The sequence below is a fragment of the Herpailurus yagouaroundi genome, unplaced genomic scaffold, assembly GCF_014898765.1.
Source record: "Herpailurus yagouaroundi ecotype Mexico unplaced genomic scaffold, PumYag 197, whole genome shotgun sequence".
Lineage (NCBI taxonomy): Eukaryota > Metazoa > Chordata > Mammalia > Carnivora > Felidae > Herpailurus > Herpailurus yagouaroundi.
In genome coordinates, this window is record NW_024412428.1 from 24,283,331 (window position 1) to 24,306,872 (window position 23,542).

A 23,542-nucleotide genomic window follows, 5' to 3' on the forward strand; every position below is an offset into this window, starting at 1 on the left:
TTCATCTCATTTATCCCCTACACGTAGTCTCAGAGATAGTCTGTGTGCCTCTTGCTTCTGTCGCTCACTGCCACGATCCCAGGCTGACAGTTCCTGCCTCATACGTTAGTATGAGGTAGTACCTAGTACCTAGTGGCCATGGCCTCCTACCCTTCTTACTTCCAGTCACTGCCCGCTCCATTCCATTTCTCTGCCACCAGACTAATCTATTTCATTGTTTTCCTCTCTACTGCGTATGTTTCCTCTGATCCTCTGTACCTTTGTTTGTTTTGTGTCTTCTACACAATAAATTCTTCATGAGACCCATGAAGTAAATGCTTGTTTAATAAAGGAGTGATTGAAATAAGGAAGCTGTGTCATATGAACCGACTGAAGCTGCACTGACTATGTTTTGGCCGACTCTGCAAAGAATTAGCAGCTGATTCATATTCCTATTTAAGGAATGGAGAACTTGACCAGAAATATTTTCATTTTGCTGCTGCAGATACACAGTAAAAACAACAACTTTTCATCTGGGCCTCAGTGTCCTTACCTTCGGATGGAAATAGATGCCACTTATATCATGGGGTTGCTGGAAGTCTTAAAGGTGATGTGTTAAGGCCCTCAGCACAGGGCACTAGCAAATGCACAATAAATTCCAGTTGAATTTTAAAGAAAAGATTGAATGAATGAATGAATGAATGAATGAATGAATCGGACTTGGCGTAATGAAATGTTTAGGTATTTTATGTAGACCTCAAGTAACCAACTCAGATTCAGCTAAAATTTGGCACTAGCTAGGACCACTGTGTTAGCTGTGCTAGGAATAATCTCCTTTATTCTTCAGGGTAACCCTGTGACATAGGTGGGAGTGTCTCCAATTTACCTATAAGTTCAGCTGAGTAAAGGGGAAACTCCTTACCCAAGATCTGGTGCATATGCTGGAATCGGGAGTTATCTCTAAGATTTCTAATTTCAGGTCTTTTGCTTTTCCTGCACACCATGTTCCCCAAATATTTTTCTTAGTAGTTTTTTCATTTTTATTTTTAGCTTTACATTGTTAAAAGGCTCATGACTTTGCATCTTAAGACTTGATGCACACACCCTTTTTCTTGTATTGTTTTCTATGTGCTTATTTTAAAATCTCGGTCCGTGTATTTGTATTCTTGGTGGTTGGAAGGATATCAAATATTGTCTCAGCAACAGCAGCATATGTGTTCACAAAAGTTGAGGAAATACTGTATTTCCAGCATGGGAAGCCGAAGGTAAGTGGCCTACATTCACTTCGGCCCGCATCTGTTTTAATGACTCTGTTAGTGCAAATGGGTTGTAAAATGCCAGTGAGTATCTATGGAGTTGTTATAAACTCAAGTTACGCAAATTCTCTACCTTGGAAATGGTCAGAGCCTGCATCGTTTGCTAGATTTAACTTTTTAATACTTAAAAACATTGCAGGGCTAACATTTTATTGCACTTGACATTTTATGAAAATGAAATTCGCAGCTGTGAACAGCCCTCTTCCGTTTATACTCTACCTGGCAATAATAGCTATAATTAGCTTTTGTTGTACTGTTATCAGAAAGGGGTAGTAAAATTAGCACTAGCCAGATGTAAAATCAGTCTTTAAATGGCAGCTGCATATATGTAAATTCTCCGGAAGACCTCTCATGCTTTGTAAATTTTAGATATGTATGGAAAATTTATCCCTTTGTTCAACTTTTCAGTCCCACATTGTTTATGGAATCAATTTGCCTTCTCAGCTCCTCCAATATTTATTGCATTTGTACTATGAGCAATGAATTGGATTAGGTGCTAGGTGAGGGTGCAATTCCTGTACTCCAGAAGCTGACGTTTCGGCCGGGTGAGGCACGTAACAGTCCCACACTGTATGTATGTGCCGGTCCCTCTGAAATGCCCTTCATCACTCTCTCTCTCCTGCTTCGCCTGGCCAGCTTCCATAGACTGTTGGGGGCCCAGCTCCACATCTTCTAAAATGCCTTCCTGCCCGCCGCGCCACCCCCATCATGTCACTGGTACCTTGGGCATCTGTCTCTCACCGTGTTGATCAAAGGGCGTTATAATTGTTGGGATATTTAGTAACCTTCCACATTGTGAAATCCTTGAGCGTGTGAGAGGAGTCTTCTGGTGTTGTCTCCTAAGGGCCTGGCACGGAGGATGTTCCTCCTAAGAGCTTGATGAATGAATCAAGATGTTACAAACACATACGGACATGCAGATAGACACGGAGGTTAATGGACAATACAGACACGGAGCTTAATGGACCAAGAAAGGTCGCGTGCAGTAAATGTCAAGGATGACTTACAGACAAGTACTGTAGGTGCTAGGAAGAGAACAAAAGGTAAATTGGTGGTCAAGGAGCAGGGACTGCTTTGTGGACCTGTGACGCGTGTCACCCAGGGCCCTCTGCTCAGAAGGGCTCCACCCTTGGCTTAATGTTCTGTCGTCCACGTCTGAACATCCTTGATCATTTTTGAACATAGAGCCCCACGTTTTCGTTTTGTACCGGGGCCCACAAATGACGTAGCCAGTCTCGTTCTTGGGACCGGGAGAATGATTCAGATTTATAGAAATGGGGAGTGAAGGAGCAGGCAGGGAGAGCGCGCAGGAATCTGATAGGCGTATGAGAAATGTTCCAGTTTTGTCAGATGGCTAACAGACCTGCTCGGGAGCACCAGAGGGCTTATGCCGTCAGTACGTGGACTGAAAGATAGATCGAGGCAGCATTTAGACATTATCCTGCAAGTGGTGGGTGATCTCCGATGATTAATGAGCAGGAGAATGAGGGGAGGGAGGTGTAGCTTGATGAAGAGGAGTATGGTGGTGATGTGCAGGATGTATTAAGGGTCGGTGTGGTGGGAAGTAGTGAATCAGGAAGTTGACCCGAAGCCCAGGGCTATGGTAGTAAGGGTATATGGTAGAAGAGGCATAGAAAGCACAAAATTGGGAAAGACTATCAGGGACAAATAAATGCAACTTTGGCCGCAGGAAAAAGGAGGAGTCAAAAAGTACTCTGGACCGCCCGGGGTCAGTGATGCACTTCTGGCTGAACTAAGGACGGGGTGCCCGGGAGCTTCTTTGTCAGAGGAAGAAGGAGTTGAGCTTTAGATATTTGCAATGACAGCGGGATTTCAAAATAGAATTGCTCGTTTTGCAATTATGTGTAAATAATCGTTCGTGGAGAAGATGCTTAACGCATCAAATGTCACTTAAAGACAGGACATTAACAGCGAACACATTAACGCTACGTAAAGTCCTTTAGATCAGTTTTAGGAGAGGGGTGAGATGAGCAGCCCAGTAAAGACAGTGTGGGAGTTAGGAGATGGGGTCATCCTTGACTGCTTTTTTTCGTCTGTTCAGTCTCTTTCTTCCTCTGTATTCAATCAGTTCCTTCTTGTCCTTTCTGTTTACCAAGCCACCAAGTGTCCCTTGCATCTGCCCACCTGTCTTTGTCCCACCACTGCGTGCCCTCGCCTTCCACCCACCTGAAGCCACAGGTCTCTGGAATGGTCTGATCTTTATCCTCTCCACGCCCACTCTTTCTCGTTGGAGGTGGGGAGGTTTTTCTAAGAGACAGTAGTAAGGGTATAAGGTGTCACTTCCTGTTAAGAATTGTGTCCTCCCCTAAAGATATTGAAGTCCCAACCACAAGTGCCTATGAATGTGACCTTATTTGGATATAGGGTATTTGTAGAAGATGACATCAAGATGAGGTCAGAAGGGTAGGTTTTAATCCGGGATGGCCGTCTCCTTATAAAAAGGGGAAATGTGCTACCACAGAGATCTGGGGGATGCCTCTATCAGAAAGAATTGTCAGCAGACCACCAGAAACTGGAAGAGCCATGGGTAAACCACCCGATTTGTGGTACTTTGTTACAGCTGCCCTAGGAAACTAGTACAGACTTTAAAACAGTTCCCCATTCTTTTCAGAGTAAAGACCAAACTCCCTAACTCATCTTGAAAGACCCACCAGGATCTGGTCTCTGCTGGATTCTGCAGCCTTTTCTCTTTCTTTGCACCCCACCCCCTTCCGAAGCTACACCTTTGCACTCATCACAGCAGGAGTACTTAGCTCCCCCATGACATTCCTTTGTGGCCAAAGTACATTTCTGCCTTTCCTTTCTATCTCCTTCTTCCAGTCAGCAGAGTCCTCTGCATTCATTTTATTCAACAAATATTGTTGAAATGCCAGATAGAGTGTTTAGAAGCTAACAAAACATGCACAGCCCTTGGTTTCATGGGCTTTCCAGTCTAGTAGGAGAGCCCAAATGAGGTAATAGTCGATAAGAGATGTGAGCAGAATGTTGGAGGCCATAGAATAGATGAATTGCAGAAAGTGCTTAAGCACACACAGCAGCTGGCCCCCAAGCCTGGAATGAGAGACACCAAGAAGAAACAACTCAAATGCCACCATGGACTCAGCAAAGCTCAAAACTCTGAGGCACCACATACTTTTGAAGGTTGTTGTGCAAGACGGAGCTGGAAAACACGAGGATTGGTAGACAGGTTATGCGAGGAGCAGTAAGACCGTCCTCACTCTGCCCTGACCTCCCCCCCCCCCCCACATTGCTATTATATGTTAAAAAGGAGTATTCAGAGAAAAAGAAGGAGGCTTTGGCTATTAAAAAGAAGAAGGAAAGGAAATGTTCAATGGAAATCTTGAAGGAAAAGTTGACATACTTCCGTGACAGTAGAAATAGGCCAAATGACAAGGGCGCCTGGGTGGCTCAGTCGATTAAGCGTCCAACTTTGGCTCAGGTCATGATCTCGATGTTCATGAGTTCAAGCCCTGCACCAGGCTCTGTGCTGATGCTCAGAGCCTGGAGCCTGCTTCGGATTCTGTGTCTCCCCCTCTCTCTGTCCCTCCCCTGCTCGCACTCTCTCTCTCCTAACTAACTAACTAACTAAGCAAGCAAGCCAAGATACAGAAAACAGAAGGAAAAATAAAATTAGAAGGTCAAGCCAGGTAGCCCAACAATCAAATCCAATCCCAATGAAAGAGAACACAGAAAACAGAGGAAATGAGAGAGAAAGAGAGAGAGAGAACTCTCCAGAACTGAAATATTTGAATTTTCCACATTAAGTGATCACAGAATCCCTAGCACACAGTGGATGAAAACATATCCACTGTAAGGCATATCATAACATTTCAGAATGCCTGGCACAAAATAAAAATCCTAAGTATTTCCAGGAAGAAAAAAAATGACACGTAAGGGATCATACATCAGGATAGTATCAGACGCTGAAACAATCCCTCCAGAATTTTGACAAAAAATGATTTCCAGTGTGGACTTCCAAGAATGAGACTAGACTATACATATTTCCAGCTATAAAACATCTCGAGAGGGGTGCCTGGGTGGCTCAGTTGGTTGAGCGACCCACTTCAGCTCAGGTCATGATCTCGCGGTCTGTGAGTTTGAGCCCCGCGTCGGGCTCTGTGCTGACAGCTCAGAGCCTGGAGCCTGCTTCGAATTCTGGGTCTCCCTCTCTCTCTGCCCCTCCTCTGCTCAAGCGCTCTCTCTCTCTCTCTCTCTCTCTCTCTCTGTCAAAATAAATAAACGTTAAAAAAATTTAAAAAAAAAGTCTCGAAGAATTTATGTCCCATGCCATCTTTCTCAGGAATCTACTAGAGGATGTGCGTAGCAAAACAAAGAAGGAGATGGAGAAATGGAAGGTGCAGAGAAACAGGAGCTTCAACCCAGAGGGGGAAGAAGGGGAATCCCGGGATGATGGCAGAGGGAAGCTTCTGGATGGCAGCTGGGCAGCAGGACCAGAGAGGAGGACAAAGGACCCTAGGAAGAAGGGTAGAAACAAAAGGGAGATGTAAACATTGTGCCCGACATAACTGAGCTGTGAATATTTATGCGGTCATTGTCAACACGGAATGTTGATTTCACTAAGAGGTGTTATGCCTGTGTTAGAGGATGGTGGGGGAGCTTGTGTCTACACACTGGGGGAAGTGAGAGGGTCAAATCTCCGTCTCCCATGTAAGATGTAAAAACAAACAAACAAACAAAAAAAACCCAAAAACTGAACGTGGACATCCAGACCCAGCATGAACATAGCATCTTAGAAATAGGGAGTAGCAAGTTCGAGCCCTGCATTGGGCTCTGCGCGGACACTGTGGAGCCTGCTTGGGATTTGCTCTCTCCCCTCTCTCTCTCTCCCTCTCAAAATAAGTAAACTTAAGATAAATTAAAAAAAAAAACCAAAATTTAAAAGAAATAAGGAGTAGCAGAAGAAATAGACTGTTGAAAATCATTGTTTCTGGGGAATGGAAATTGGAGGTAAAGAAGGAGTGTGTCAGGAGACTGGTGTTTCTTCATAAACCCAAAGGTAATGTTTGATTTCTTTTTTTAAAATTTAAAAAATAAAATAAAATTTTTTATTTTTGAGAGAGAGAGAGAGAGAGAGGGAGAGAGCGGGTGAGGGGCAGAGAGAGAGTGAGACACACAATTTGAAGCAGGCTCCAGGCTCTGAGCTGTCAGCACAGAGCCCAGCGTGGGACTAGAACTCATGAACTTGAGATCATGACCTGAGCGAAGTTGGACGCTTAACCACCTGAGCCACCCAGGTGCCCCAGTGACTTCTAAAACCGTATGTGGTTGACCTTTGGGCAACATGGGTTTGAACTGCATGGCTCTACTTGTACGTGGATTTTTAAAAATACAGTACTATACTGTAGATGTCTTTCCCCTTCCTCTTGATTTCTATAATAACATTTTCTTTTCTCTAGCTTACTTTACTGTAAGAATATAGTATATGATACATATAAGATACAAAATGTGTGTTAACTAGCAGTTTATGTTATCAGTCATTAGTTATTGGTCAACAGTAGGCTGTTGGTAATTAAGTTTTGGGGAATCAAAAGTTACACATGGATTTTCAACCTTGGGGGGGGGGGCAGTGTTCCTAACCCCAATGGTGTTCAAGGGTCAACTATACTGATTAAAATATTAAGGCAAACATATGTCCGTAAACAAAAACACGTACATAAATGTTCATAGCCACATTGTTCATGTATCCAAAAAGTGGAAACAACTCAAATGTCTATCAACTAATGAATGGATACATAAAATATGGTATATCTGTACACTGGGATATTATTCATCTATAGAAAGGAGTAAGGTACTGGGGCACCTGGGTGGCTCAGTAGGTTAAGCGTCTGACTGTATTTCAGTTCAGGTCACGATCTTATGATTTGTGAGTTTCTCTCTCTCTCAGTCTCTCAATATAAACAAACAAATAAACATTTTTTAAAAAGGAATGGAGTGCCGATACATGATATATCTTACAACAGATGAGCCTTGAACACATGCTGCAAAGTAAAAGAAACTATTCATTAAAGACCCTGTAGCCTATAATTCCATTTATATGAAATGTCCAGAAGCGAACCTACAGAGACAAAAAGCAAATTAGTGGTTGGGGGTTCGAGCAGTGGGGGTAAATGGGGAGTAACTGCTGATAGGTACGTGTCGGGTTCCTTTTGGGGGTAATGAGAATGTTCCAGAATAATATAGGGTGATGGTTGGTTGCTCCGCTCTGTTGGTATACCAAAAACCACTGAATTTCAATTTTAGAAGGTGAATTTTAATTTCAGCCATAGCTCAACGAAGCCATTATTTAAAAATTGAAGAGGAAATGAGTTACCAGGGGCCAGAGAAGGAAGACAAAATTTTTACCGTATATCTTAGTGCATCATATATTATGAATCATGAAATTAAAATTTTTAAAACTTAAGTGAAGAATATTTAAAACATTACAAAAGAGAATATTAGAGCCAACACTCATGTATCCAATACTTTTTTTTTTTTTTTTTTTTTGCCACATCTGAACATTTTGCTACAGACATAGTTGAATTCTCCTGTCCACCCTCTTTGATCCTACTCCCTCCCTAACTTGCCGGAGGTAACTGTGCTCCTAAATTGGCATTTACCATTGCTTAGACATGTTTTTATTATAAACACACACACATCCACAAATCACACTATAACAGTTGGGTAAAATGCGTATGAATATTAGCAGTATTCTGCAACGTTTGCTTTTCTTCCAAGTTTATATTCTTAAGATTTATTCTTGCTGAGGCGATCTAGTTCTAGTCCACTCATTATAACTGCCACATATTACATGGAACCCCAATTTATACATTCCCTCTGCTGCTTCCTTTATATTTTTGTTATCAAGCAAAGCGACAATAAGCTTTCACCCATACATCCCATTTCCTAACTGAGCGGTGGTACTGCTCCACCAATAAAAAAAATCCAATAAACATCTGCCCAAAGCTGAGCGTGGGTTTGGGAGGAGACAGTAAACTTAATGTTAACATATTGCATGCTAGAAGGTGTTAACTCTGTAGAAAACAGACCAGAGTAAGGATGATTGGAAATTCTGGTAGCAGCAGAGTTGTGAATAGTTGTTTGGGGGCGGGGGGGGCACTGCTAGTCACGTGTCTCCGTGACAACCCTACTTAGCAAACGACTCCCGAATCTCACCTGTTTACAACACACCTAGGTTTTTGGGTCAGCCAGGGTGGCTCTGCGTCGGAATGTGGGTCAGCTAGATTTGGCCCGTGTTGTGGGTTGGATTCAGGTTGGTCCCAAGCATCTCGTCACTCCCCTGAAACAAGGGTGTGTTTCCTTCGTGGTAAATGTCAGACATGAAGGAGACCATGTCAGATCATCGATGTATATTCAAGACCTCTGCTTGTGTCTCGTCTGTTAACTTTCCACTGCTCCGTTCCAAGCAAGTCAATGAAATAAGCCTGGCTAGGAGGGAAGCGTAGTCTACCTGCTTTAGGGGGAGGTCCTGAAAGGTCTCACAGGAAAGATGGCAGTGCAGAATTCCATGGAAGTCATGAAGAATTGAAAACTATACTAGGGGCGCCTGGGTGGCTCAGTCGGTTAAGCGGCCGACTTTGGCTCGGGTCATGATTGCATAGTTGGTGGGTTCAAACCCCGCATCGGGCTCTGTGCAGACAGACAGCTCAGAGCCTGGAGCCTGCCTCGGATCCTGTGTCTCCCTCTCTCTCGGCCCCTCCCCCACTTATGCTCTGTCTCTCAAAAATGAATAAATGTTAAAAAAAATTTTTTTAAAAAGAACACTATAGTATATGTGCTGCCGAAGCGAGCACAAAAGAACACTATAGTAAAAAAGGGTTTTTTGAAGGAAAAAAAACCACAAAATAATTGCCAATTCATAGAGCTATTGTGAGGAAGAAATGAAACAATGTACATGCAGAGTCTAGTCCGGAGACTGGTACAGATATTAAAAGACTAGTTAATGCTTATATGTCACTTACCATGTGCCAGGCACTCTACTGTGTTCTCTATATCTCTCCATGTAACCCAACCCTCACACTATTCTCCTGCCCATTTTCTAGATGAGGAAACCGAGGCCAGTGAAATGAAGTCATCTGCCCCAGGTCACATGACTAGTACAACTGTAGAGCTGAGGGTTGACAACAGACAAGTAGCCCAGCATCTTTACTCTTAACCATGCTCTCTGCTCCCTCTGCACACCTCCCAGACCCCCCAGTCTGGATTAGTGCTGTGTGTTCCCACAGGCATTGTGCTTTTCATCTCATGGTTCTGGGTACCACTCGCCTTTTCACTTGTCTGCGTCCTTAACTACAGTGGGCATTCTGGAAAGGCAGGGATTGTGCCCATCTTACTTCCTTTCATTCCACCCATCAAACATGGCCATGGAGTGATGCAACCGTCTTCTTCCCTTTGTACCGGCCCCACAGTGTGTGACAGCAAGTGAAGGGGGCACAAGAGATTAAAGATGCCAGAAAAGTGTGCAGTCATTGATGGAGCAAGGTATTTAAGTCAGCAGAAGATAGAAGGTTAAGACTAAAATGAGGAAGTATGGACCTTGAGAAGATGGAAGGACACCTGTTCCTTTAAAGATGGAAAGAGATGGAAAAAGTGGATCTTGTAAGAGCAGAGGAGGCTAGATGAGGAAGCTCAGGCCGGATGACTTGAATCATCTCAGTAAATAAGGGGTGGGAGAGGATGCTGGAGTCTGGAGTGGGAGATCGAGGCAAGAGGAGAGAATTTGGAATAAATGCCTAACCTTTGGGGTCCGTGATCTGTTTTTTTTTTTTAATGTTCATTTTTGAAAGAGCACACGAGCAGGGGAGGAGCAGAGAGAGAGGGGGACAGAGGATCTGAAGCAGGCTCCACACCCACAGCAGAGAGCCCGATGTGGGGCTTGAACTCACGAATCACCAGATCATGACGTGAGCCGAAGTCAGACGCTCAACTGACTGAGCCACCCAGGCACCTCCCGTGATCTCTTTAATATTACAGTAAAGAATACGATGAACCCAGGGGAAAAAAAAGAACATACACACAAAATTTTGCATAATAATTTTCGAGGTCCAGGGACCCCAGGTTGGGAACTGCCTGCTCTCAGGAAGCTAATGCAACCGAGCAAAAGTATTTCTGAGAAGGAATTTGAAGGCAGGCAGCTTGAATCCATAGCCTTCTAAGTCTGTGTTTCTGTGACTTCAGCAGCACACAATGGCAGGAGAATAGTGGCTGATGTGGAATTAGAGACTAAGGCTGCAGGTTTCTGAGCAGCCCAGGGCTGGGGTGGGGAGGGGGGTAGGGGGGAGGAGGAGGGGAGGGCAGTAGGGGTAGAGAGAAGGCAAAGCATGGGCCAGCCAAGAAGTGGCAGACGTGGCATTGTGGAGGGTGGCGGGTGGGACGGGTCCTCTCTGGGTGTGGGCCACCCGAAGCGCGTGGTCTGTAGAGAACAGAGAAATAGTAATAAAACGGAAAGTCCCGTTTTATGCATGTTGGCCATGATGCCCCAGCAATTCTCAACACTGACAGTGATAAAATCCTGCCCTCTGAAGAAGCCTGGATGTCGCGTCTAAACAACTGCCTGTATCTGGGTACACACGCCCCTGGGAGGCAGATAAAGAGATTACTCTGGAGGGAGTAGTCCAGGATGTGGGTGAGGTGCTGGTGGGCGGCCAAGGTGGAGCCCAAGTTGAGCTCCTGCTAGAGAAGACGCCTCCCTCGCCCCGCTGGTTAAGCGGCACAATTCAGTGGCTTTCATCTTCTAGAATCTAGATGCTGTCTGGAACCCTAAATCCTTCTTCTGACTGCCAGTCATAACCGTATGTGATTCACCGTCCTCATGCGTCCGCCCTGCCCCACATCTACACCTGCCTTGGTGTTTCACAGCCCTTTCGCCCCTTCTCCTAACAGATGGCTCTTCCTTACAGATTCCTCAGGTCTCCGATGACCAGGCACCGGTAGACACAGGATGCTGTCCCTTTCCTCCTCCCAGGTAAACGAAAGGAGTCTCTCCTTCCCTTTCTGACATGTTCCTGCGGGGGTGTTTTCATTCCATTCGTCAGACCAACCTGGGACGTAGAACCAGATTAGAGGGATCCACGTTTCACATGTTTTTCATCCTTAAACCATCAGGACACTATCTAGAGAATCCTGCTGCGGGGCTCAGAATGGTGATTATTCCCACCAGAGTAGGAACCGCCAGCTGCTTTGTAGCGTGACGGGTACTGTCACAGTGGTGCGTAGGTGTTTCCTTGGTGTCCCAGAGGAATTTAGTTGCTTCTTGAAACCCCTCTGCAATCTCTTACTTGGGAGTAATGATGGAACGGAGCAAACAGGGTCTGATTCGCCCTCCCAGTCTTCCTTGGAAGTCACTGGAGGGCTGGTAGTTCTCTGGAGGTTAGCCACTTCTCAAATGGACCGAATCTCCACCATCTCTTCCCATTACGGCCCACCCTCTTCTTCAAGATGGCCTCTGTGTGGTTCTGACCAAGAAGTTGCCCCATCACTGGCCAATGAAGTAGATAAACTAGGAACAGCTTGGTTTAACATTTGAGGTTGGAAGCAGGAACTTTCTAGAGGAGACCTCAAAGAAGCAAAAGGTACATAAGAGCAGCTCCCCGACCGGAGTGCCCACTGGGGGGATTCCAGGCTCCTAGCAACTACAGAAGCATGTAGAATGATCAAGCATGGTCAACTCACTGTCAGACTAAAGCACTGTCGTGTATCTTCATTCCTCAGTAGCTGACCGCTGGAGCCATACACAGTTTGGGGGAAATGTGGAGATTATACTTAGTTAACATTACTCAGGGCACTACACAACCTTCACAGCCTCTGTGAGGCCATGAGCACTCGAGCACTTACTTTGGACAATGGGAATTTGCCCTCAAGACAAGCATCCAGGGTTTGCACATAGAATAGAGCCTTTTTTTTTTTTTAATTACTTGCTAACATTATAAACCGTGCATTCAAAAAATAAATCTGGTCAGTAAGAAGGAATTCAGCTACCTATTTAACTACAGCAGCTGCCTGTGTCATCCACTGGTGCTCTTTATAGGAAACGTCTAAATAATTGAAATCTTTAATTGGGTTAAAGAGATCCCTAGCACATAGATGTTCTATAAATAAAAGTGAGTAAATAATATAGTGGCCATTCTTTTCAGGCCCTTCCCCTTAAAGAGACCATTTTGTTTTGTTTGCTCCAATAAGATCGGTGTTCAGGGACACTTGAGAGAGGTTAGGTTTCGGCTGGGGCGGAGCTTTCCCAAAGAAATCCCTTTTAGTTTGTTTCAGGTGGATTTCCACCTTCTCCCTTGGCTACTTCACTAAAAACTAATCATTTGTTTGTCTTTGCTCTGAGTAGCCAGGCACCTGGGCTTTGCATTTCCAAGTGGGGTCAGAGCAAGTAGTAAAGGTAGCATGCTGACCTTGCCTTGTTATCTGAAATCAGACAGGTTTAAGTAGCCCAGAGCTTAGGAGACAGAGAAGAAAGGGAAGGCAAGAGAAAAATGCTTATAAAAAGGAAGTGGTAAGACGTTTCTGAATTTCAGTGTGACCTGTTCTGTCAGGTGATTCTTGTGGGGGAGGAGACACGAGAAAAAAAAAAAAAGTTAGGTAAAATGTCCTTATAAAGACAAAATCTATTTCTTTCCTGCCTGATGATTTGTCACTCTAGTCACTTCCTGCCTTGTGACCGCGTACCCGGGTTTGACAAAGTTGTTCTGCAGATCAGAAAGAAGGGGGTTTCTGGTCACACGCCAGTACCACTGAGGACAGTTTTTCAACAAGGTAAAATTTCTTAATGTCTTTTTGTCATTTCTAAGTGCTTATGATGTTTTTCCTGGTTGGGCGGCTCTGTTTCTGTGGGTTGTGGGTTTTGCCTTCAGGGGACTGAGATCTGAGCACCTGTCACCCGAGCCCTCTGTGAACCATGTCACCGTTTAACTGCCCAGCCAAGCTGTAGCCACCCCATGTGGCTGTCCAGAGTCGGACCCCTCAGTTCTGTGGGGTGGCTTCTTCTCTAGTTATCCACAGTTAGCACCCCCAAAACCAGGATTCTTTTTTTCCCTTTTACTTTATTTTTATTTTTTTATGTTTGTTCATTTTTGAGAGAGAGAGAGAGAGAGAGACAGAGACAGAGCATGAGTGGGGGTGGGTGCAGAGAGAGAGGGAGACAGAATCTGAAGCAGGCTCCAGGCTCTGAGCTGTCAACACAGAGCCCGACGCAGGGCTCGAACTCAAGAGCAGTGAGACCTTGACCTGAGCCGAATTTGGACGCCCAACGAAATGAGCCACCCAGGTGCCCCCTTTTTTTTTCCCCCTTTCAAACCAAACCATGTTTTGATTTATTTCTCTTGCTTTATCTTGGGGATGCTATTTACTGTGATTTGATCTACTTTAAAATGTTTTCAGGAAAGTGGGTATTGATCATTTAGATTGTGCTGCTCATTGGCCTGGTGGGAGTAGTTTAATTTTAGCTCCGGTGGTTCTGTTTTTCTAAAAAGTTTCTTTACAGCATTTGAGTGGATGTATTAACGTCTTGAGTCATATGTTGCTGAGTGTGTTACTGGTTATTTGAGTGATTTTGGTGCCAGTGGTTTTAATGGGTATGTCTGATAACCACAAGGAATCGGAGGCGCCTTTTCTTCATTTACTCTCTAAAAATAAAAGCAATTTGCGTGGCTTAATTGTACTGTTTTTGTAGAATTGTTTGAACTATTGCTTAGGCTGATGACCAAACAAATGGCCGTTAAATTCTGGATGAAAGGCTTCTGTCTACATCAGAAATCCTGATAAAGTCGACATGGAATATTTACTCCAGAAGCTCTGTTGAAACACAGACTTTAAATCTTGTAGCGTCGGCATTCATTTAATTATCATTATCCAACAGTATTAACAACCATTGACAGATGATAAGCATAAAAGCCATTCAGACTGGAAATGGCTTAATTTATCAGGGTACTTATCAAAACCCAATTTTTCTTATTCAAGGATAGCAACTCATTTTTTCAAGTTAGTTCCCCAGGGCAACTTAAAAAAAAAAACAAAAACCTATCAGTCAACAACGCTGGTTTATTCGCCGTGTCTTAGTTTTGAATTTACATAAATTTATCATAATTGGTTTCTATTAAATAAAACATTTCAAAGAACCATCTGCACAGGCAAATTTGAATGGAATTAGCCATTTACCTATAAATGTGAATTTCTGAAAGTTGCAAAATGTGGGCATCAATATGTTTTACACATCTCTCGTGAGTGGTTTTAAACTAGCAAAAATGTGGAATTGGGGGAGGAGGACCTGAGCCCCAGAAAAGAACAAATTAAAAAAAATGCTCTATCTTCTTTCCAGTAAAAATATTAATGGGAACAAAATAAATTAGAGTGTGAAGGTATGTCAGTCTTTTCCTTACTTTGGAAGGAAATAGAATGGAATATGAAAAAGTTAATTCAAAGTAGAGAAAAAAGTCTCTTGATTTAAATCAAGTTTAGACTGTTAAAGTGTCAACCTGATACGCTATAAAATATCCATTTCTCTTCTGTCTAGCTCACCCCCAGTAGCATCAGGGAAGAATCTTCTGGGTCTTACCCATTGATCAAGCACTGTTATGGTGGGACATTTCATTAGCTATCTGAAGGATGCTTTTCTTGGTCACATTTAAAATTTTATTTCCTTTAACTTACAAAGTATGCCTTGAAACAATCAGTAATTTGGGAATCAATTTCAGTATTTTAATACCATTTATAAACCTTCTTCTGGTCCCTGTGAAGAAGGGAGGCCAACAAGTAAAGTCCCATTCAAATATGACCTACTTAGAGAGAACAAGACAAGTAATAAAAATATTATTATATTATAATATTTATACCTACTTACAACATGTAGCCACTCCTTCTGCATTATCTCACATAATGCCTTTAGACATGAGGCGGGGGGCTCACCGTGGAAGCAACTGGCCCACTGTCACTGGGCTATTGGAGGGGTCGAGGGATGTTAGACAGTCATGATTTCCAGCTCCATATTGCTTCTTTATAAGCATCTGTCTCTTCTGGATCCCTTCTTCCACACCAGCATATTTTTTTCCCAGATGTAGATCATTAGAAGCTTTTATTTCTGAAGCTGACTGAGGAGACCTTGGTGCTCATAATTTTAAAGGAAAGAGGGGGAGAAAGAGAGAAGAAAAAAATTTGCAATAAACCCAGAAGCTTTTTTTGTCTTTATAAGTAAGAGATATCGTTGTGGGTTTCATGTAATGAGTGCAGAATCCTCTTTTAGAGAATGAAGAAGTATCCTCTCTTAATTAATGTATAATTTTACCAAAGAATTGTACGCCTTCACAAACTTGCCTCAACCACTTCCCCAACCTTATTTCTTGTCACTTCCTTCTGCTCTGGCTGCCCTCCATCCTCTCACCCCCCCCCTCATTTGCCCATGTTCTGGGTGCACAAGACCACAAGCCGCCAGAAAGTTCCATGCTTTCACTTCTTTTTGTTCCAACTGTTGCTCTGATTGCTTTCTTATTTGTAAAACTTACAGTCAGTTTTCAAGACTCACTTCAAGAAACGAGTGCTTTTGGAAGTCTTCCCTACGGAACCCTTCGGCCATCTTCCTTGCCTCACAGTTTCTTCTGTGTGTGTGTCTGTTTAACGTTTTGATCTTAGAGTAAGTATAGCAGTAACCATAATTGCTTTAGTGTCAATTCCTTGTTTGACAGCCTGAGCTCCTTCTTAGCTCTCCTAGCACGTGGTCAGCACTAATGATATTTATTGAACTGGAAATTTGTCACACGTATTTTCTCTCAGCTACTTAGAGATGCATGGAAGTCTTTTCTTTGATTTCACTTATGAACTTATTATTTACTGAGTTGCTCACAGTGATGGCTGTGGAAGAAGATATAGTAATCATACGGTATTTTGCATTCTACCATGCTTCCTCTTTGCCAAAGCACTATTCTTCATTTTAGCCTCAAAGCACTGAATGGACATTGAGTGCAACGTATTTAGGAAATTTCCCAATGACCATCGCAAACAGACAAAATTACAATCTTATTATTTTGGTCTAAACACAGTCAGTGACCTCAAACTTAGCTACACTTACTGAAACTGTTGTAGTTGATAATGGGCTTCTTTGATGACAGAGAACCTAAGAACAGATATTAGTAACTTTTGCTTAGTTACTTTGGATTATTCTAGAAAGTTCTCAAGTCAACTTCTCCTCATTACTTGTAGAATAAAGACCCTCCATATATAGAGGAGAGAGGGCAAACACATTTTGATATCAGTCTAGGTGAAATAAAATTCACAAACTTGCTCATAAGATTCCATTAACGAAGAGTCAAAATTTATAAAGCAAGATTGTAAAGGCACCAGACTTTATGATTAATAGACTTTGTGGCAGAGTAACATTATTTATATTAGTCTAATTGTTTCTTTAGGGCTTTTTGTCAAGCTAGTTTCCCAACTCACAGAAACCACCAACCAAAATGATGCTATGCCATCTACATACTGAGCCCTGCGGGCATAATAAACATTAGCATTAGAGCTCCACCGAAATGTCAAACTAACCAGTGTCAACAGATTCCAAGAGTTGCAAGTTTCCCTGTTTTGCCAGATGGCAAGGCACTTACATCAAAAGCGTCCATGTTTCACGCTGTTTTCATTTTGAAGTTCTGAGAAGTTGCCACCAGATTAGACGTTCACATTTTTAGGGGCATCTCCCTACAGCTGCTGAAGACACACAGGGCTGCCCAGATGGCATCTCCCGTGGCTTTCCTCAGTTCCCTTCTGAGTCCATTTCCTTAAACTATTGACTGTCCCCATTGTTTTGGGTTTGCCAAGTTTCAGTGATTACATCAGTCTTCCCAGTAATTTCATCATCGCTTCATCTTGTAACCTACAGCAAGCAGCAGAGCGGGGAAGAAAGAATTTCAATTTACCACCCTAATAATGATAGCTAACACTCGTGTACTACTCACTCGGGACTGAGTATTTTTTGTGTTTTAACCAATACTGATATATTTAGTCATCCCTACGATCCTGTGAGGTAGTTACTGGTGTTATCTTCATATGTGAAGAAAGCCAATCCATTCAGATGGTTTATTACTTTAATTTTCTACATTTGAATCAGTTTTTTATATAACTGCCGAATTCCAGGAGAAATAATATCCTCCTGGAATAAACAGGCAGCAGACCATGGGGCTTATTTGTACTTAAGCTCTGGAGTTGAGCTCAAATAATGATAATTTATCCCAAGTAAATGGATCAGTCTTCCAATTGCTTTTATCAAACAGATTCCTCCTCTTCCTTTTCTTCTTTTCCTTCTCCTTCTCCTTCATCACCATCACCATCAGTATCTACCCAGCACCTCTCTGCACTTGACTATTTAGTTTTTACCAACTTACCGATCTCTGCATGGGTTGCAAACTATGATCTCCATCCTCAAAAGCTTTGAAAAGTTTTCAGTCTTAAAAGGTTAGAATACTTTCAGTCAAGTTTTAGTCACCTTTTGGACTGTTGTGACTGATAGACCCAAATAAATTAGACAATTTAGTATTTACACCGGAACACCCATATCCCTAATTGTACAGTCGTGGCCAAACATAGGTGCCCTAAAAACTGTGAAAGAATGCAAGATTGTTTTAATTGTGAGTTGAAAGAGAGACGTAAAAAGTGACCCACCTGGGGGCTTAAAATGAGTTTTGCTCGACTTCAGAGCCACGCCTGTGTGTCAGCCCCATTTATAAGTTACAAGGAGGCTTCTTTCTCAAATATGGTCATTGGTGGAAGGAAAAGCTGCAATGTTAAATTGAGGAACTCGCACAGCCACAGTCCTGTGGTTGCAGCATTGATTCGTGTTTTAGTCCAGCAGCAGTTACATAGCCAGTGGATGCTCTCTGCCTTATCTGTCTTATCTGTCTCTGTCTGTCTCTGTCTCTGTCTCTCTCTCTCTCACACACACACACACACACACACACACACACACACATCTTTCTGAGCGGCTGAACTAAAATGGAAAAGAGATTATGTTCTCCACCGGCAGAAAAGCCAAGACACCGAATTCTGCAGGCGAATTAATTATGCATGTGAATTGCAATCTCCGGATAATTTGTGTTCCTTTTTTCTCTGGTTGTACTTTCAGGGGGGAAGTGAATTAATGGAATAATTACTTTGCATTTAAACAACACCCTGCACGTTGATCCCTCAGTCGGGTAGTCAGTACCGAAATTTATCTAAGCTGTGTACCCAAATATATGAAGTGAAGAGGTGCACAAATGTATGTGTATAAAATGTGCATCTTCTTCCTTTTCTCCCACAAAATTTAGAATTAGAATTGCATCTTTGTTCATCTCTGGTGTAACATTTTAAAATGTGGGTCCTCTACACCTCCTTGACATCATCAGCCCATGTTATTTTCACTGGGTGGGGGTGGGGGGTCCTTAGGGGAGAAATCTGGGCGATACATGCAAAGTGAAAGTAAGAAAAAAAATGAGCAACGCCTATGCTGTTATGCCCCCCTTCTTCATCTTGACAATGTGAAATGAACTTTCCCTGTCATTTCCAATGCTTTGTAAACATTAAAAAAAATCCCTTTGGAAAGATAGAATATTATGGTCACCTTTGAGGAATTTTTCAGATTTTTCCCTTCCCTTGTTGTCTTTCAGATGAAGTCTTTTCATCAACATATCCTTGATCCTTTGTTTCTTTCCTATGACCACAGAGTAAAGGCAATCGGGACACTTAATCTGTCCGATCATATATAAAGTATACAATATAGAATGTATTTAATATTGTATATCATTTTAGTTTTTTAAAGTTTGTGAGTCTGACTGTCTGTAATTTCTGTGCATGAAACAAACAGGTATGATATTCAGAAGACAGAGCAAATTTGGAGGCAAATTTGGATTCGTATTTTGGTCTTTTACTAAGTGTAGAGCCTGAGCAAGTCTCAGTTTCCTCATCTATAAAATAGGAGAAAGCACTGTCTGTTTCTAGAACTGTTCTTGGGGTCATTTTCCTTTCCTATTTCCCCATGCCATCAGTCTGTCTGCACAGTCACTCTACGACACTCATCATCACTGCGGACTGACCGAGCCCTCGCCATTTGCTGGGCGTTGTGCTGAACACTTGACATATATTTACTCGTACGTTTCAACACAAAAGATGCATAAGGTTGATATCGTCATATTCTTATAACAGATGACCAAACTGAGGTTCATGGAGGATTAAGTCCAAGGTCCCAGAGCCAAGGTTGCCAGAACCAAGATGTACACCCTGCCTCTTTCCCATTTTATAGTCACAGTTTCTTAAAGGTGATTTAAAATTTTGACAAAAGAAATGATATATATCACATATCCCAGTATAAATTGGTATCGGTAAATATTTGCCAACCAAACTGTGGCTTCCAACAGACTGAAGATATGTATAGCCCGTCAAATTAATACAAATTTCCTGCCTCCATGTATCTGTTAGTCCTCATTTTTTTTTTTTGAGAATGAGTTTGTCATTAGAGATTCTAGAACAACAACCCCAATGAGCCTATAGAAAATGAGGTCACATTGTTAAGAATAAATAGAAGCTTCTGTTGTAATTGCGAACATACAAATGTGTGCTGCGTATTGTCTTGGTATTTTTCCAGCTCCAACAATCATAGAGAAAATGCCTAGAGAATGAGGGAGTGGAGAGCAGACAGAAGTAGGGCACAAGCTCACAGAATCCGTCCCCTGGACACCTGCGATTAAGGAGACATTGCCCGATGGTCCCCATCACAGATACTCATAGATCTCGTTTCTTTTGGTGACTCATGGAGATGTGGTCAGGCTTTTCTTAAGATTGCTATACATTTTCCCACTCTGGCCACACTTCCTCAACTGTCAGAAGGTACTTTCCACCGTCAGTATTTCAGGCAAGATTAAGCCCCTTGACCACTCAACCTCAGATCAGCCAATACCAATGCTGTTGACTTCTGGTTATGTCAGGTAGCACTTCTGCAATACCTTTTGCAACTGACTTCAAGAACTCTGTATGAGAAATGTGCTAAAAGAACCAAAACGAGCCAAACTAAGACCATTTGAAGGTAGAAAACAGATGTGAAATATAGATTTACATACACACAGACCTACATGTAACATACACACAATTAAGTGTGGATTTTAGGTGATGACTCTACATAATACTTGATACAATTTATGGTGGAAATTGCGTTTATTCCCCAAGATGATTTTGTGAAACTTCTTTTTTTTTTTATTTCCCTGTTCATTTCTTCCTTGCTTTCTTCTTTCCTTCCTTCATTAAGCACTATTGTATACAATTTAAATCCTCTGTCTCATTTAATTCTAATACAACCCTATGGAGTGAGCACTGTAAATTGCATTACTAATAGCGCTTTTTTACATATGAAGAAACTGAGGCTCAGAAAATTTAAGGAGCGCCTAGTTGGCTTAGTCAGTTAGGTGTCCGACTCTTGATTTCAGCTCAGGTCATGATCTCAAAGTTCATGAGTTCCAGCCCCACACCAGGCTCATGCTCGGTTTGGAGCCTGCTTGGAATTCTCTCTCCTTCGCTCTGTGCCCCTCCCTGACTCACACTCATGTGCTCAATCTCTCTCTCTCTCTCTCTCTCTCTCTCTCTCTCAAAATAAATAAACTTAAAAAAAAATGTAAGGAGGGCCACCTGGGTGGCTCCGTCGGTTAAGCGTCCGACTTCAGCTCAGGTCATGATCTTGTGGTCCATGGGTTCAAGCCCCGTGTCAGGCTTGCATCTGTCAGCCTGTCGGCGCAGAGCCTGGAGCCTGCTTCGGATTCTGTGTGTGTGTCTCTCTCTCTGCCCCTCCCCTGCTCGTGCTCTGTCTCTCAGAAAGAAAGAAATTAAAAAAAAAATTTTTTTTTTTAATTTAAGGAATGTGTACAAAAACACATAGCAAGAAGCAGTTGCATGGAAAACTCATCATCTTTTCACCATACCATGCTGCTCCCTAGTTTATTATTGATATACAATTGTATATGTAATTTCACAAAGGAAGACAGGATCATTAGCATTTGAAATGGATTTTTGCTGGCTTGGACTAGGAGAAAGGCAGCTTGTGTTGTTGCAATAGGTGAGGCTGTAAACTGTGGAGCCTAGGCCATTCCTGAAAGACGTGGTTGAAGAAACTTCTCCCCTTGTTTTCCTCTCTATCGACATCTCCGAGGTACAAAGTACATTTCATGGATTTTGCATCCCTAGGTTTTTTTTTTTTTTTAATCTGTTACGTCGTTTAAGTGTTTAGTTGACTTCTGTTTTTCCCATACCTTGGCTGAACCAAACGACAATTCTCAAGGCTCTACTTCGCTTTTCAGACCAATCAGTGACTCACTTTGAGACTTTGGGGAGTAACTTCACTTTTCAGGGCCCCATTTCCCATTTTCTAACATATCCAGTTCCTTCCTCACTTTGTAGGGCTGTATTTTCTGCATGGGAGATGGGGATAGGAGGAGGAATCTCTGTCCATATAAACAAACCCAAAATGGCCTCCAGACACAGTGGTTTTGTTGCATTAGGAAGCTGCGGAGTATTTGTATGACCTAAAGGGGATGCCTTCAGCATTGTAGCGGAAGATAGCAGGGAGAGCCTAGATCACCAAACTTTTTCTTCTGGAAACAAGAGCTGGTGAGGAAGGCAACCACATTGGCACTTCCCCAAACTCTTCTAGGGGCTGCCTCCTGGGCCAGTCATACTAAACCCCCAACGGCTTCCTTGGTGACCTTCTCTTGCTTGACTCCTCCCTTTGCAGGGCTATTTTCTCCTATACAGTAGTCCCCCTCTTATCCACGGCTTCGCTTTCCACGGTTTCAGTTACCCATGGTTTCAGTTACCCGCGGTCAACCGCAGTCCGGAAGCAAAATATCCTCCTCCTGACATTTTATCAGAAGGTAAAAGGTCAACAGTAGCCCAATGCTACGTCCCACCACCTACATCATTCACCTCACCTCGTGTCACCACGTAGGCATTTTATCATCTCACATCATCACAAGAAGGGTGAGTACAGTACAAAAAAATATTTTGAGAGTGAGACCACATTCACATAACTCTTATTGCAGAATATTGTGAGAATTGTTCTGTTTCATTAATTATCGTTAGTTTCTTGCTGTGCCTAATTTATAAATTGTACTTTGTCATAGTTGTGTATGTATAAGGGAAAACATAGTATTTATTAGATTTGGTACTACCCGTGGTCGCAGGCATCCGCTGCGGGTCTTGGAACATAGCCCCTGTAGATAATGGGGACCATGGTGTGGAGAAATGGAGTGCCGCTCTCCACTTTGTCTTTTTGGAAAATTCCAACTGGTTCTTTGAGATGTAGCTCAAGGAAAGTTAATATTGCCTTCTTTGGAGACGTCTCCCTTCTCCTCTGGGGCAGAGTTAAGTGCTTCTCCCTCTCTGCTCCCACAGCGCCGTGATAATAACACAGTTAGAACGTGAAGGTCAGCGTGGCCTCTAAGGGGCAGTCGGCACTTCCCTTCACAGGATTGTGTGTCCTTCAAGAGCAAGGATTCTTTGCTATTCATCGTTGCATCTCCAGCCCTAGAAGAAGGCCAGGGCTTTATTCAATGTGATGGGATGATAGGTGTGGAGCTACTAAGGAAGAGCACCCCTTGTCCCCCAGAGACAGGAGGCACAGGCAGGAATGGGCATGGTCACCCTGGCGGTGTTCTTGCTCCTAACTCTCCCCTGAAGATGTTGAGGAACTGAAGGGAACTTCTCCAAAGAGCCCCGGAAGGTTTTAGCCATAGGTAAAACCTTACCAAGCGTGTGTATCCCCAGTGAACTCGAGGTCAGAGCTGAGTAACCCCGAAGGAGAGCAGAGAACCTTAAGGTATAGAAATCCAGTGACCCCAGACACGAGGAAAGCTGCCTCCAGGAAGACCTACATCGTGTTGGCCTGTAGTGGGGTGTAGGGTGCCTCAACCGACCCCCAGGCTCTGTGCCAGCATGAGGCTTCCCTAGTTCACAGCAAGGTAACCCTGGGCCAGTTATTAAAATCTCAGTTCCCTCGTCTCTGAAGAGCAAATCATAACAGTGTTCCCCAGGACTGTGGCTCAAGGTAAATGCATATAAAACACTTAGCGTTGAAGAAGCACTCCGTAAACGTTACCTGGCCTTCTCATTTGTCTTTTAGCCATTGTTTTCTTGGACTCTAACAAAAATGGAGAGCATATTCTCTGGAGAGAATATGGATTAATCATCCGGCATGAATAAGCAAAAAGACT

General features: G+C 42.9%; 1 protein-coding gene and 1 long non-coding RNA gene across 2 annotated transcripts in view; one reads left to right on the forward strand and one right to left on the reverse strand.

Moving 5' to 3' along the window:
- Positions 1–1,428: 1,428 nt before the first annotated feature.
- LOC121012971 (uncharacterized) lies at positions 1,429–20,770 on the reverse strand. Its single transcript, XR_005782428.1, has 2 exons — positions 15,240–20,770; positions 1,429–2,170 (listed from the first exon to the last, which is right to left on the reverse strand). It is a non-coding gene; the product is annotated as an uncharacterized LOC121012971 (long non-coding RNA).
- The window catches only part of LCP1 (lymphocyte cytosolic protein 1), a 53,249-nt gene continuing 42,674 nt past the window's right edge, over positions 12,968–23,542 (forward strand). The window contains exon 1 of the mRNA XM_040448465.1: positions 12,968–13,091. The gene's annotated coding sequence lies outside the window, so the exon portion shown is untranslated. The remainder of the gene's footprint in view (positions 13,092–23,542) is intronic.